This window comes from Corvus cornix, chromosome 7, assembly GCF_000738735.6.
Source record: "Corvus cornix cornix isolate S_Up_H32 chromosome 7, ASM73873v5, whole genome shotgun sequence".
NCBI classification, from domain to species: domain Eukaryota; kingdom Metazoa; phylum Chordata; class Aves; order Passeriformes; family Corvidae; genus Corvus; species Corvus cornix.
In genome coordinates, this window is record NC_046337.1 from 21,203,573 (window position 1) to 21,217,943 (window position 14,371).

The following is a 14,371-nucleotide window of genomic DNA, read 5'->3' on the forward strand; positions in this document are numbered from 1 at the left end:
TGTTCCCCTTGTCTCCTCGGATGCCTCTCCTTCCTCCCGCAGCGGGAGCTGCTGGCAGCGAGGCCGGAGCGCGGCGGCCGCGGGCTGGCTCGGGGCGCTGCAGGTGAGCGGGGCGGCGGGGGAGGCGGGGGAGCCCACGGCTGGTGCCGCGTGGGTACGGGGCCTGTTGCACTCCTGCCTCCCTCCTCGCCCTCCCTCTTTCCCAGGGACAGCGTGGGTGTGAAGCCTGTGGCGCTTGGAGCTTTCTACACCTGCCTTGCTCAGGGCTGCGGGGGAGGAGGAGGAGGAGGTGAAATGGCAAATGTGTGCTCAGGTGAGGATGGGGGCTGTGAACCACCTCTCTCGGCCGTGCTTGGCTTGCATGGGTTGGGAAGGGGCTTGTTTGCTACCTGCTCCCATTACCGTCTGACAAATGCCGAGTTCAGTGAGGAGCCTGCCGCCCGCCAGGCATGGCCACTTGCCACAGGCAGTGATAATCACCAAATGCCCCACAGACGTGGGAGAGAACTTTTCTGCCTCCCTCTTGCCTAAATAGTTTGTCGGTCACGGACCCTTGGTCATTATCGCCGCTCGGCCGCAGCAGTGCGGGCACAGCACTCCAAGAAATCTTTGCATTGCTATGGGATCAGAGGTCAGCGCTGCAGGGGACCAGGGCTGGTTTATTAAACAGCCAAGTCTGTTTAAGGTGTAGTTGCTCAGGAAGAGCAGTGTGCTTGTGGCCATTTAAACCAGTTAACAGAGCGTGCCCGTTCAAGCCCGTGTTTGCTCTTCCCCAGGCACAAACCCCAGCTCCGTGGGCGGACGCCCGGGGTTGCCGTCGGCCGAGTCGCCTCAGCCCCGCAGGTCTGTGACCTCTGGCTCCTGCCCATGACACACCGCTGTCCTCCGGGTGGAAACTGCGGACCAAAGTGCAGGATGTGCCTTGGTTTTGCTGACACCGCTCCAGCCGCGCTGGCTCCCGCGCTGGTAATGACCGGGCTCACCCAGGCGCCCGAGCGGGAGGCTCCGGGTCGGGGGGCGGGTTACAGACTCTCCCCGCCGGTGCCTGGGTGTTGGCAGCGGGTGCTGGGGGTGCGGCCCCGCGTGGGGAGTCCCGTGCGCCCCCACTCCAGCGTTAACACGAGCGTCTGCGAAGGGGACACCTCCCGTGGAGGCCGGGGCCGCCATCCCACCCCCGCAGCGCTGCCCGGGGTCAAACGCGGAGGGTACGCGCTCCTCGCGGGGGCTCCCCCGCCGGGGCCGGGCCCAGCCCGGGCGCCCCCCGAGCCCGCCCGCGCCTCGGCACGGCCCGCCGGGGCAGCGGCCGGCAGGGGGCGCTCTGGCTCCGGGAACGCGCTGCCGGGGCCCAGCCCGCCCCGCCGCCCCCGGGCACGGGCACGGGCCGCTGCCCCGGGCGCCCGGCAGGTACCGCGGGGCCGGGCCGCCGCCGGGCAGCGAACAGGTGTCGGCCTCCCCGGCAGAGCCGCCGGCCTCGGGGCACGGCCTGGGAGTTGCAGCCCGGCCCGGCTCGGCGCCCCGAGCACACCTGGGCGGGCGCGGGAAGGCGGCGCCGCGCGGGTGGAGGGGCCGGGCCCGGCCGGGGGCCGCAGCGGGCTCGGCGGAGCCACAGCCGGCGGCAGAAGTTGGCGACAAACGTGTTGTGGCCGTGGCTGCAGCCGCGGGTTTCTTTGTGCGTCTGTCAGCACTTTGGGTGACGTTCCCTCCGCCGCGCGGGTGGCTGGCGGTATTTCCCCTTTTTATTGCTGGAAGAGGTTATTCTATGCAAGTGAAAAAGAAGAAAAGCCTTTGTAATTTTTACAGAGGTTTTTTAGAATATACTGCCGAAAAAGCAATTTTTTTTTTCGTAATTGGTGAGTTTCTTAGCATTCAGGAGGATGCTCTTTAATACAGACTTGTGTTCCAAAGAGATACTTGATTTCTTTGACCGTATCTTTGCTCACAGCTTATAACTATTACCTATATACACCTGTGTTTGTAAGTATCTTTTAAGAGTGAATAAGAAAAATTGTTTTCATTAAAAGCCTTCCAAAGTAAAAATTAAACGGACAGAGGAAAATAATGATAGTCTAGCAGCCAAGCCACGCTTTTCTCTCATGTACGATCCAAATGTTTTGGACCAAACCCTTAGGAATATAAATTGGTGTAGTGCACCTCACTGATTTACCTCAGCTGAAGACCTAATTCCAGTGCACTGCATGCTCAGAATATATAAAATATATTCCAGAGACACAAACCCACATGGTTGTGCATCTCAAGATAAACCAAACTAAGCTAGATGAAACCAAAATAAATTCTTATTCTGTACTACAGTAATTACCTGTAGTGACTGCAAATTCTTCATTTCCCATGCACACGGACAGGTACTTAGCTAGAAACTGTATGTGATACTTTAAAACTGAAAGAAGTAGTTTCTTGTTTGATTTTTTTTTTGTGATGATAGATGGCAGTCAGTCTAGGATATGTGAACAAATCTTTAAGAAAAGAAATTTATTCTGCTTTATTATTGCATATCCTGTAAAGGCTTTTAGTGACTTACTGTTTCAAGTGGCTTTAAAATGAGAAGTTTAATACTCATATTTTTAAAGTTTTGCTTCTGTGGTGTTTTGCTTGCCTGGTCAAATTTATCCAGTGCAGCATGGTGATCAGGCAGTAATACAGGTAGTGGCTTATCAGTTATTTTAATGGGAGGTTTCCTAAATCCACTCTGGAATTAGATGTGCTTTAGGGAAAGGAGCAGGTTCCCCACACTCAAAACCAATCACCCTGCTGACTTCCTTCCCTGGTTTTCTTCAGTAATTTCTCTAATGTGTCCAGCCACTTTACTGCAAAATAAATATTCAGAGATAAGGAGGGAGAGGGGGGAGAAGGGAGGGAAAAACAGGCCTCCCAGTGAGCTATTGATTTGAAATTTGAAACATTTTATTGATACAAGAAAAACCCAGAGATAAGGAAGCAGTTTGATATTGCACAATATTTGAAAAAAATTGTGTGCATCTGTTTAGCACAATACACTGCATAATGACAGCAATCTTCCCTGTTTGTATCTATTCATCTGATTATACAGCGTAACAATTCTTTTTGCTACACATTTATTTACTAAAGGATTTTTTTTAATGGATAATAAATTAGTAAATCAGATATCATGTGCTTGGGAAAATACGTTAGTTGACTCCCTACATGCAAGATAGTTGCAATACATATTTTATGTGATATTCAGCGATACTCACATATTCAGATGAAGTTACGTGCTTCCCTTGTGGCAAAGACAAAGGAAGTTTTAAATCACTATTTAGTATTTTTTCATCTAGGCACACGTTATTTCGAAACGCTTCAGTTTTTAACACCGCAGTGCAGCACTGATGTAATGAAGAGCTTTGACTTACTTGAAGTATAACCCAGTGGCCTTCTTTTGATGCCTTTTCCATAGCTATTTCTGCTGCAGCTTCCTGTCCTTGACCCAGCGATACATTGTGAAGTTCTCCTGAGTCAATGGTAAATTCAAACTTGTTCCCTAAACAGAACAATATACTGTACTACTTTGAGCCAAATAATGAAGTGTTCAAACAAGCATGTGTTCTACACACAGTGTTTAAGTGGCACCACATCACGTGAGTCACCAAAGGAAAATAACAGCCCTCAAAAATATAGTTTCAATAAATCAGCTGAGCTAGGATATTGTGCTGCTTTCTGACTAGGTATTCTGTATTAGCAAAATGCTCCTGTGTCTGAAAAGCATCCCAGAGTGAAACAATTGATTCCTGCCGATGGCTTCCCTAAATATTGCCTATATGAATATTTTAATGCACACTGAAGTGGATATGTTAGAAATGTATCTAAAGAAAAAAAAGAAGTTAATGTCTCACTGAAGGTGACATTGCACACAGGCAATGAAAGGGGCTGAACAGAAGTCCTTACGCTGGCATTAGGAACTGGCTGGGTCAGAGGAGGGTTAGCAAGTTTTCAATAGGATCAAATCTATTGCTCAAGCATACTTGTGCAAGATTGATGACTTGTGCAAATACACAAGAGCAGGCAGCTACCTCTGATTTCAGAAAGCAGCGAGTGTTCCCCCAGGCAGCTGCCTGAGCCAAGCACTGTAACTTTCCTCAGACACTGAGTGTTGGAGGTGTAATGCCGTCCATGTGTTAACATGTGACAGCACTCAGCAGTCATGGAAAGGCCTGGTTTATTTCTCTCGTTGTGGTAAAATTTCTAAGACCAGTGGTATTGCTAACTAACTTGGTAGAAAGGTCTTTTATTTCATGATAAATGTACATTTTCTCATGATTGTTAGTAATAGCATCTAGCCCAGACTGATCTAATAGTTCAGAACCGATATGGGAACCTGTCCAGGAGATAAACACTACTGGGGAATAGCACTGCCTTCTTTGTGAACACTGGACACGTTTAGTTCCAAGTTACATTTGGGCAAAGTTCCCATAAATTAAGAATTACAATTGACAGAACCCCATGAAAAACAACAGTTAAGGTGTAAGACCTATCTATGGTGCATAATATTTTATCATGACTTCTGTTTGGTAGAGATCCAAATACAACACACATTATGGTCACTCACAGTACAAAATCTGTCCTTCAAAGGGCTAAGACTGGTAATACAAACTGACAGGACAAGTCATCCTGGAAGTTCTGCTAGCTTACAAAAATATTAGGTTGAGGAGAGAACTCTTCACTTTTCATGCTTTTAGAAATTTCTCCTTTCTGGACATTTCAAATACATTTCTTTTGCTTGTTCTATCCAGGAATCTTAAGTATCTCTGTTCAAGTAACATAATTTATTTAACATTGTCCACACTTGAAAAAATACTAAGTAGAGACAGTACATTTGAGCACAAGCATGTGAATTTTTAAAATCAATGTAACTGAAGTTTTTTATTTTAAAAATAAATACAAAATACATTTAAAAATATAAAAATGTAGAGTCATTGTTGTAGACACACCATACCCTGATTTCTCTTCATGGAGAGTTAAAGAGAAAATCAAGTAAATGTTGAAACAGTGATCCATGTAAGTTCAGAATATTCACAAAGCGTGAGTTTGTTTGTAACTAAAAGCTTTAGAACAGAACAACTGTGAAATTAATAGGAATTATTTGTAATATTTATCAGTGGTTATTTTCTCAAAAGCTTTGGGGTTTATTTGTGGCCAATTTCCTCATTTAAAACATTTTAAAATCTTTTAAAACCATGCAATACAGCTTCTGAATATCATAAGCTTAAATCATACATATATAGAAGCATTCCTTAGAGTATATGAACATGTTCACAGATGATGATGAAGTGTGTCAATTTATAATACTAGCTAAGCCTTCACCAAAATATGGACAAAATTCTAAACATAAAGCTTTTCTGAACTTTCTGCCTTAACAAATTAAATGTGGACTTTTGTGTGTAAGCCTTTTAGCATGTCAACAGGACTAGAAACACTGAATTGTGCTGAGAAAGAGTATTAATACAACATTCCAAGGTCATTTGAACTCAGATTTCCCTAGAAGAGGAACAGTTTCTATTAAGAAATTGCCAGATCAAAGTTATATGGTGAAATGCTTAAAATTTTAAAAGTCTGTAAGAACCAGACCTAAATTTTCCACTGTTGTAAGAAACAACAAGAGAGCTCCACGCCATTATTTATTGTGTTGTACAGGGATGTGCTGGGTTCTGTTGCTTGGTATTTAATCCAGAGGTGCATTCAGCTATGTATTAATAGTGAGCACTGAGCCATTAGAACAGCAAAAGATAGGACAAAAATAAACTGTTAGCTGCAATTGCCCCTTTGGAAAAGAACAGGAATTTTGAGAGGGGAGAGAAGGAGTTTCCTTGGCCTCAGTGGAGTTTATTATTCTCTGGAAACAGGTAAACCAACCCTGGCTCAGGAAGATACTTTAGAATGGGAAATGTTTTGCCTTTGAAATGTACCAGATTACATGTCATTTCAAATAGTGTTCATGGCAAAGATACCCCTGGGACCACCTTACAAGAGCTTTATTTCTTGCCTGCAAATTAGTCAATTCAAAACACTTCTCCTCTCATCTCTGCCTTCAGCTCTTAATACCACACACACCATTCGTAAAATAGCGGAGAAGAATGAAAAGACCCTGAATACAATGGTACAATTAAAAAAATAAAACAAAAGATTGTAAAAGCAAGAACAAGATGGGTTTCAGCAGACAAGGGGAAGAATGAAATTTTGGTGCATTTTTGGAGGCATTTCAATAAACCCTTTTTCTTCCGTTTCAGCAGGGGCTCATTGAAACAGCTATGTTTTCCAAGTGCAGGCAGACAGACAATAGCATCTAAATTATTTTTAAGAAAGCACTTATAGCACTAAGCACTCACTACTACTAAATCCATCTTAGAGGAGAAGGGTGGAGGAAGAAGAAAGGTCAACAAATGTATCAAGTTCTTTGTGTAATGCCTCACTGACATTTTCCAACTCCCTCAGCTGGCTTTTATTTTTTTATTTTTTATTTTTCAGAATCCTGGTAAAATGCAGTAAAGGATTTAAGGTTATCGTCTGTCTCTCTCTAACTTCTGACATCTCTTTATAACAAGAAAGAGTCACAGCCAACTGTAACAGGAGGGCAACACAATGAATCCTGGTAAGACAGGGAAGGGGGGAGGTTCAACTTTTCTGCCCCTTTGCCCCTATTTCTTCCTCACAGAACAGAAGTGCCATCTGTTACTAGTCCTAACATGCATGCATTTGATTTCCATTCAGTAATAACTATCACAGGAAAAAGATTACCAAGTGATCTAAAGCACTATCAGCATTAGCAAATCTTCCCATCCAGTGTTTTGTTTGCGCCTCCAAAGATCTTGCAGATGAAATGGATATGGGCAAGTGTCTTAATTGCCTAGAATAATTCTGTTCTCTGGTAGAGGACCATATGGTCAAGGTGTGGACCATGACCAGACTTAGGATATTTAGGTGCTTAGGTCAGAAAGAGATGTAGGAAAATCAAACAAGAGGACCGATATTTAGATTCTCCAATCTGAATTCCCTACAGTATTTGTTACTTGGTGTTGTAATACATCATCATCATAACACCAAATCAAATCACAGCATGTTGTGTGAGGCTAGACAGTGTTAAAGTATAAGCCTGTTTTAAAGCAATCTGTAAAAATGTTTCTTAGGCTTCAGTCAAATTTGTCACATTCACAAGTAAAAATCCCAACACCACCAAACACCTTCCAGTCCAGCAAACTCAGTTTAAGATTGTGCTAGTTTTGACTGGGGTAGATTTTCTGGGTTAATTTTCTTCATAGCAGCTAGCATGGGGATTTGTGTTGATAATTCAGAGATGTTTTAATTATTGCTGAGCAGTGCTCACACAGAGTCAAGGCCTTTTCTGCTCCTCACACCATCCCACCAGTGAGGAGGCTGGGGGTGCACAAAAACTTAAGAGGACAACAGCTGGGGCAGTTGACCCCAAATGACCAAAGGGATATTCCCTGCCATATGGCATCATGCTCTGTGTATAAACTAGAGAAGGAAGTTGGCTGGGGACTGTGGCTCAAGGACTGACTGGGCATTGGTTTGGTGGTGGTGAGCAATTGTTTCTCATTGGCATCACTTTTTCTTGGGTATCATTTCTCTTTTTTTGGTATTATTATGGATCCCTCAGCTATGCCGAGTTCTGCCTGATGTCTTACAGTTGAAAGAAATGGGGTGCAGCAGCAGATGTCTGCGAATGAAAGGTGCCTAGAGTGTGGTGTTTGCAAAGCAGGGTAACGATTAAACAGTTGGTGCAGTGGGATTTCTCTGTCAGAGCCCTTCAGGTGTTTCGGTGCCCTTTCCTCTTCTGTCTATACCCAATTGTTTTAGCAGTCTCTCATTTCTTCAACTTCACATCTTTTCCCCCTTTGCTCTTGCTGTCTGTACGCCTTGTTACTTAAAATATTTCTATGACCAGGAATTGGCCACCTTGTCAGATGCCAGCTTTCTTCCCAGAGGCTAGGGAATGACCTCAAACATGGGAGACACGTAGCCAATGCTGTTTTAATGTAAATAAACTTGTAAAATGGTTCAAGAGGAAAAAGCCAAGAAAATGACTAGCAAGTAGCTTGTGCTTTAGACTAGCTTAATTTGCTCAAGTCAAATCTGAAGCTGATCTGTCTGGCAAACCTACTGATGTCTACATTGTCAAAATACATGAGACAACATTTCATTTCTCCAAATTTCCATTAATTTCATTGCCTTATTTTCTTTCTTTTCCTCCTACACCAGGATGACATTTTTGAAGTACACTTTTAAGAGCATAATTTGATCAAATGATCCAAGGGAACTCCCTATAGATATCCATGATTTAATGCTATATTTGTTCTAAAGGTTAGCATGCCTGACAATGGCAATTGGTTTAACCCCGGTTAATTTTTAGGGAATTAATATAGTGTGTTTTTTTCTGAGAAGAACTGTATCTTGCTTACACAGCTCAATCAGAAATGTATCAAACAAAGGCAAGGCCCAGCGATGTGTGGTGGTGAGCATTCTGAGCATTCCAACCTCAACCAGAGCAGGTCTTTGTCACCTTGCTGAAGTCAGTCACTGCATGTGTCCTCGTGCAGGACATTTGTAGGTGACTTCCAGATGACCTTGAGGATACTGGGCAAGAATTCACTGGTTGGCTGATTTATGTTTCAGTATAGTAGATATTCTATGCTCTGAAAACAAGTAGGGTCAGCATTTGAATCTGGATTTCTTTGTCTTCCCTTTCTCTTCTCCATTTGGAATTTTACTTTCTTTTATCAGATTAATATTTTCATCCTAGTCCAGGTTCACATCCATGTAGGCTTTGGGCTCCTCTGCTCTGTACCCATTTGTCACTCTTTTTAGAGGGAAGAAGGAAACTCCTGGTATGGGTGCAAAGCTTAGAAGAGATCTGTGCCGAATAAGAGCGAGAGCACAGCTGCACAAGACTCAGCATACTTCTCACAGACAAAATGCAGTGAAGGAAAAGATGACACTTTAAGCTAAATGAGAGATCATTATACAACACTCTTTCCATTCAGTTCATTCTAGGAGGAATATATACATGTGGCAGCAGCACTCAGGACATGAAGAGCTACTTTGAAAGTTGGTGCATTTCCCAGTGTTTGAGATGAAGATGGAAAGTAGAGAGTGGGAAAATTGGCTGTCCCTGCAGAGGTGCCCCCCAGCCACAGCAACGTTTGTGCAGCCATCGTGCTTTTCTATCCTTAACGAGAAAGCAGCCTGGACTGGTTCAGAGCAAATGCAGTTTGTAGGAAGCCTTTCAGATGGATGTTCTTCCCTGAGGAGGGAGTTTTCCAGGGGCCTGGCAGAGCCAGCTGGCAGCATGAACAGCTCAAGCTACAGCAAGGAGACTGAAGCAGAACTACACAAACTTTTCCATATTCCCTTCTACTGTGCTGAATTGGGAAGGCATGCAAGGCAAACCTGAAAATCTATGTGTGGCTGCTGGGCCGCACATAGAGCTGTACATACATAGAGCAGTAAATGGGAGCTCGTGCAGGGTTCGTGCTGTACTGGGAGAGCTAACTGGGCTGTGAAAGTAAGCTTTACCTTTAAACAGACCAAGGTAAATGACAGCTGAGGGTGTTACACAGGCAGTTGGGTTCTTTACACTCGGCCTCATGTTCTCAGAAGGTTTTGCTCACTGCACTGCCCTGGGAAATACAGCAGTAAAAGCCTGTGACCAGAGGGAAAGTGGTAAGCCAGTGGTAGCACTAGATTAAAACAGCAGCACGCAAACACACTGACCTCTTCCTGAGTGGTAACCTCGAGTGAGAGCTAATTCACCGGATTGATTTTATTCAGCTTGTCCATGAGAAAATAGAGCACAGCAGCATTGACTGCAACTGGCCAAAAGTGCTTGTGAGCTTCAGTGATCTTTATAGTGATTGTTTCAGCTTCCAGGTCCTTAAAGATGTTGGCAATGTTATGATGTGCTATTGCACTCAAAGCCTTCTGTTTGGCAAAAATGTACTGGCAAAAGGCACAGAATATAAATGAATCTAAGAATTTATTGTTAGTCCAATTAATGTTTTAAACAGTCTAATAGTCAAAATTACTTAATGAATACAGGAAGACCTCATTAAAAATAGAGTTAAAATTGCTACACTAAAAATTCCCTCTTCTCTGGTGTTGTGCTTACTCTTCCAGTTCTCCTTTGGGTCTTAAGATTGGTATTCCTCAAAAGGAATGGGGGAGTATTATGATTAGTGTGATACTTATGGAGAGGGGTGTCTTCCTTCTCAGCCTGGTGTCTCCTTGGATTTAGTTTTATATGTTTTCTTAACACTATCATCTAACTATGATTAAATGGCTGATTTGTGTCAAATGTGTCTGCACTCTTCCCCGTGACTGCCCCTAGAGTTGTAGGCAGTTTAGTTCACAATGAATAATCATTTGTTATTACCCTAAATTAGAGTTAAACAAATCTAGTCAAGAGTGCCTCAGAGCTGGACAACTGCTGTCACAGCTAAACCAAGTTAAAATCTATCTAGGCCCAGAAAAACCCAGAGCACTGCCAAGTCCGTACACTGTCATGTCAATACAAACCTTGTTGGTTTTTACTAATAATGGCAAAATCACATTTATCTGGCTATAAAGTCACTTTGAATAGCCTGTGAAATACAGAGCAAGGATTTGCAAACCCTGCTGAGACTGCAGAGTCATGAATGAGCAGCAGATCTTGGAAACATTCACACTTTGCTACCTTCTCTTAAATTAGAGTAATTCGAAGTCTGATTGACTTGTATTTCTTCATTGCCTTCAGGAGGCCAGCTAACAAAAAGTATTTGATTTTCATCACCAATATAATTCGCCCAATCAGCAGGAATACTGTGATTATTAAACTGAGAGCTATAGTTTGTAGTGCTAAGTTAAAAATTCTTGTAGCTGCAGGAGACCATAGTGTTACCTGATAAAGGTATAGGATAATTAAGAAACGTGCTTGAATCTAAGATATCTCAGACATACACACACACAGACAAGCACTGTCAGGCAGGTGTTACATGAGGTAGTTCACAATAATTTCTGAAACTGGGTCTGTACACAAACACAACTAGATCTCATATATATGATTAAAGATAGATTAGAAACAGAATGAGAGATATCATAGTCACATCTGTTTAACTTACAAGCTAAGTAATCATCTGAAGACTGGAAACTAATATCTTCACATCTCTATTAAATATTTCAATGCTATTTGTCGGCATTCTTCTGAAAAGACTCACTGAATATTCCATTTTCTTTGGCAGACTGTGTTGACAGATGCACATCTTTAATAACAGAAACACTTGTTATACATTTCCAAAATTATCTGATCAGCTTTGTACAAACAAGAACTTTTCCATCAACTTGATACATGACTATGTATTTTACATATATGCAGTTTTCACCATGTACAATATTCAAGATGTTTTAAAATATCTCCCATACAATTGTACATAAATGTTACATTTATTTTTAAAATGTGATTTTTCCATGGCAAAAAAAATACCCTGTTGATCCATCTTTTCTTTTATGCTTTATAAGAACTCAGTTTCAACTGTACTTGTAAATATATGTATATTTTAATGTTACAAGTATAGATATTAATATCTAGGTGATCTGTTAAGTGCAGTTACTCTCAAGGAGAGGACATACAGACCTCGTCATCTGGAGATGAGAGAGCCACAACCTTCCAGGGATCCTCTGCCAGTATTTCACCACCCTCATGGTAAATAATTTTTCCGAATCCCTGATCAGAATTTCTCTTGGTCTGACTTCTGCAGGTTGCCTCTTTCCTGTCCTTGTGCACATCTAAGAAAAACCTGTCTTTGTTTTCTTTGTAGCCTCTTGTGAAGTATTTCCAGGCAGCAGTAGGTCTCCCTGCCCTCTTGGCCTTTTCAAGGCTGAAGAACCACAGTGCCCTCGGCCTCTCCTCACAGGTTTCCTGCTATAGCCTCCACTGGAGTAGTGCCAGTAGGTTAATGTCTTTCTTGTACTGTAGGAGATGCAGTAATTAAATTAAAATTTTTCATTTATAACATCTATTTTTTGTTCATACACCTACTGATAGTGTAACACCTGTTATGTCTTCTACAGCTGTACCTTCTTTTTGGGTTTTGTCCTGTTTGGTTTAGTTGGATGTACTTCTACTGCAGCTTTCCGTTGTGTTCCTCTGAAGTCCAAGTTTCTCCTTGCACTGCCAGTTCTTTGGTTACCTTACTTGCCACTAACTAGACAACCCATGTTTCAGCATGTTATAGGCTTTCCAGGTGACACCCCCCCCCCTTTTAATTTTTCTTCTCTTTTCTATTTTCAAAATCTTCTTCTACTTCCTGGATACATTTGGAAGAAGCTGGAACCCAAGGGTATAGTCCCCTCTGAAGAGCTAGTTAACACACTACCCTTGGACCAACAAAGTTTAGGACAGACAGTACCTAGAGGAGAGGATCCAGGGTTTTAAAATGACGAGATTAGGAAAGCTCTTCTGAGTTTGACTCTGTAAAATTTCTGGCAGCACTTGGCTCTGTCGTGCTGCTGTATGGCGTGTTTCTGAGTTTCATCTGCAAGTCACTGAGAACAGAGGATACTCGGGACTTAGCAGAAATTATTCTCCCTTTTGAAGGATCAAGCTCTTGAGGAACCCCCACTGTTAGGAATATGACCTCTTCAGGTACTTAAAATTACTTAATTAGCATTATAAACATTAGAAAGAACAAGATCATTCTAGCAAAGGTAATAGAGCTGTAATTGCAGGTGTTACAGAATTTAGTACAAAAGATGGGTGTTTCCAATATTTGTTTTAAAGTCTTTTAAAAGGCTATATAAAGAAGGGAAGCAAGCAAGCTATCAGGTAGTGGGTTTTTCCCCTCTATGTTTTTGTGAACTAGGATTAAAGGGAACACCTAACAAGCATCTTGTTATTAAATTTGCCCGTGACAAATAGTGCAGCTGCATGTAGTGTGCAAGAACATCTGTAGAATCATGACACATGCAGAATTCCCCCACACTGAGAGCGTGACACTATACTGAAAACAATTGAGTTGTAGAAGCAATATAAATACATTTTATATAATCCTTCTCCACCTTCTCCTCCCCCTTATCTTTTGAATCATGTTAACTACAGGATTCTGTCATTTCTCCACAGGATCAGTAAAAAAAGTATAAAAGTGACTAAGCATTTCAGAATTATCCTCTTCTCTCATTAGCAGCATTTCTTATCTGAAGAAACAAAAAAGAAAGAATAACCAGTGGCAGAAATGCACTAGACAGACACCAAAGCTTACTCCAAATGGAACTTGACATGGTTTGCAGACGCAATTTAACTCTTGAGAAATCAAAGAGTGATTTTCTGTGTCAGCATCTTGTGTGGTTGTTCAGTTCAAAGTGAGCAGTCGGATTGCTGCCAGTCTTTACTTCACCCATGTAAATGACAGCACAAAGTACCGTGATATGTGATATCACAAAGTGCTGTGGAAAAATATGTCTAAAATCTATCGATTTCTAAAGTAAGGGGAATCTCCTTGCCTGGGATTTTGTGAGTTCCCACAGTTTACCGTTCAAATGCAGCTATGGTAGAACTTGGTAGATGACCCTTCTGGCTCCACATGGTCATAAAGAAGGACTGTGCCTTTTTCAAAATCCTTGAAGGCTTTTCCCAAAAATTATTTTAATAAAATGTTTGCTTCTTTCTTCTAATGTTCTGTTGTTTGCCCTCTGAAATAGTTTCTCTGCAATCTTTAGATTTTAAAAGTAAGACATTTTGTAATTGCAATGCAAACACTGATTTTTGTAATGTCTGAGGTTGTCTAAAGACTATGTGATGATAATACCATGACAAGGCAAACACATGCATGTTATGAACACCTGGATCATCATCAGTAGATACAAAAATGCTGCTAGCAAGGATTTTCTTGCTATTTTCTAAGTCCATGAGAGACTTTTCTCTCACGCAGAAGAGGTAGCAGGGAATGTAAACAACCAAGCCACCTGCAACCTTGAAAAGTCTTGTTTATGGTATAGTAGAAAAATATTTTGACAATGGATGTTTTAGGATTTTAGCCAATCACCCCCAAGGGGTGGCTGGTCCTTTGTCCAATTAGACTATGAAGAAAAAAGTCTATGAAAGAATTTGTAAAATAATTAAATAAATCAATCTTGCTGCACAATTCCTGCCTGCTGGATCTTCTCTCCTCCTCCTCCCTATGGCTGCGGGACATGGTGATATACCCTAGGGCCCAGGCCTGCAGTAATAATCATCAACTTGTTTCTTTGAAACATCTTACTTTCAGTCATGTTATCAGCACAGGCCTGATAACCATGTGAAGCTCCAAGTTAATTTCCAGATTTTTTATGCAGACTGCAAGGCAAGCATGAAGCTACA

The 14,371-nt window shown here is 42.3% G+C and overlaps 2 long non-coding RNA genes across 8 annotated transcripts in view; one reads left to right on the top strand and one right to left on the bottom strand.

Moving 5' to 3' along the window:
- Positions 1-14,371, top strand: part of LOC104693865 — a 20,919-nt gene continuing 6,548 nt past the window's right edge. For 2 of the 7 annotated variants that reach the window (XR_005602396.1, XR_005602402.1), the window contains exons 1-6: positions 1-103; positions 207-313; positions 777-966; positions 6,493-6,616; positions 11,624-11,719; positions 11,835-11,964. This is a non-coding gene — a long non-coding RNA (uncharacterized LOC104693865). Of the gene's footprint in view, positions 104-206; positions 314-776; positions 967-1,587; positions 1,851-3,427; positions 3,493-6,492; positions 6,617-11,618; positions 11,720-11,834; positions 11,965-14,371 lie in introns of those variants that run through there. The other 5 variants (XR_005602399.1, XR_005602397.1, XR_005602400.1 and 2 more) reach the window with 5 other exon arrangements.
- LOC109951015 overlaps positions 12,446-14,371 on the bottom strand; it is a 20,297-nt gene continuing 18,371 nt past the window's right edge. The window contains exon 3 of the long non-coding RNA XR_002273517.2: positions 12,446-13,209. This is a non-coding gene — a long non-coding RNA (uncharacterized LOC109951015). The remainder of the gene's footprint in view (positions 13,210-14,371) is intronic.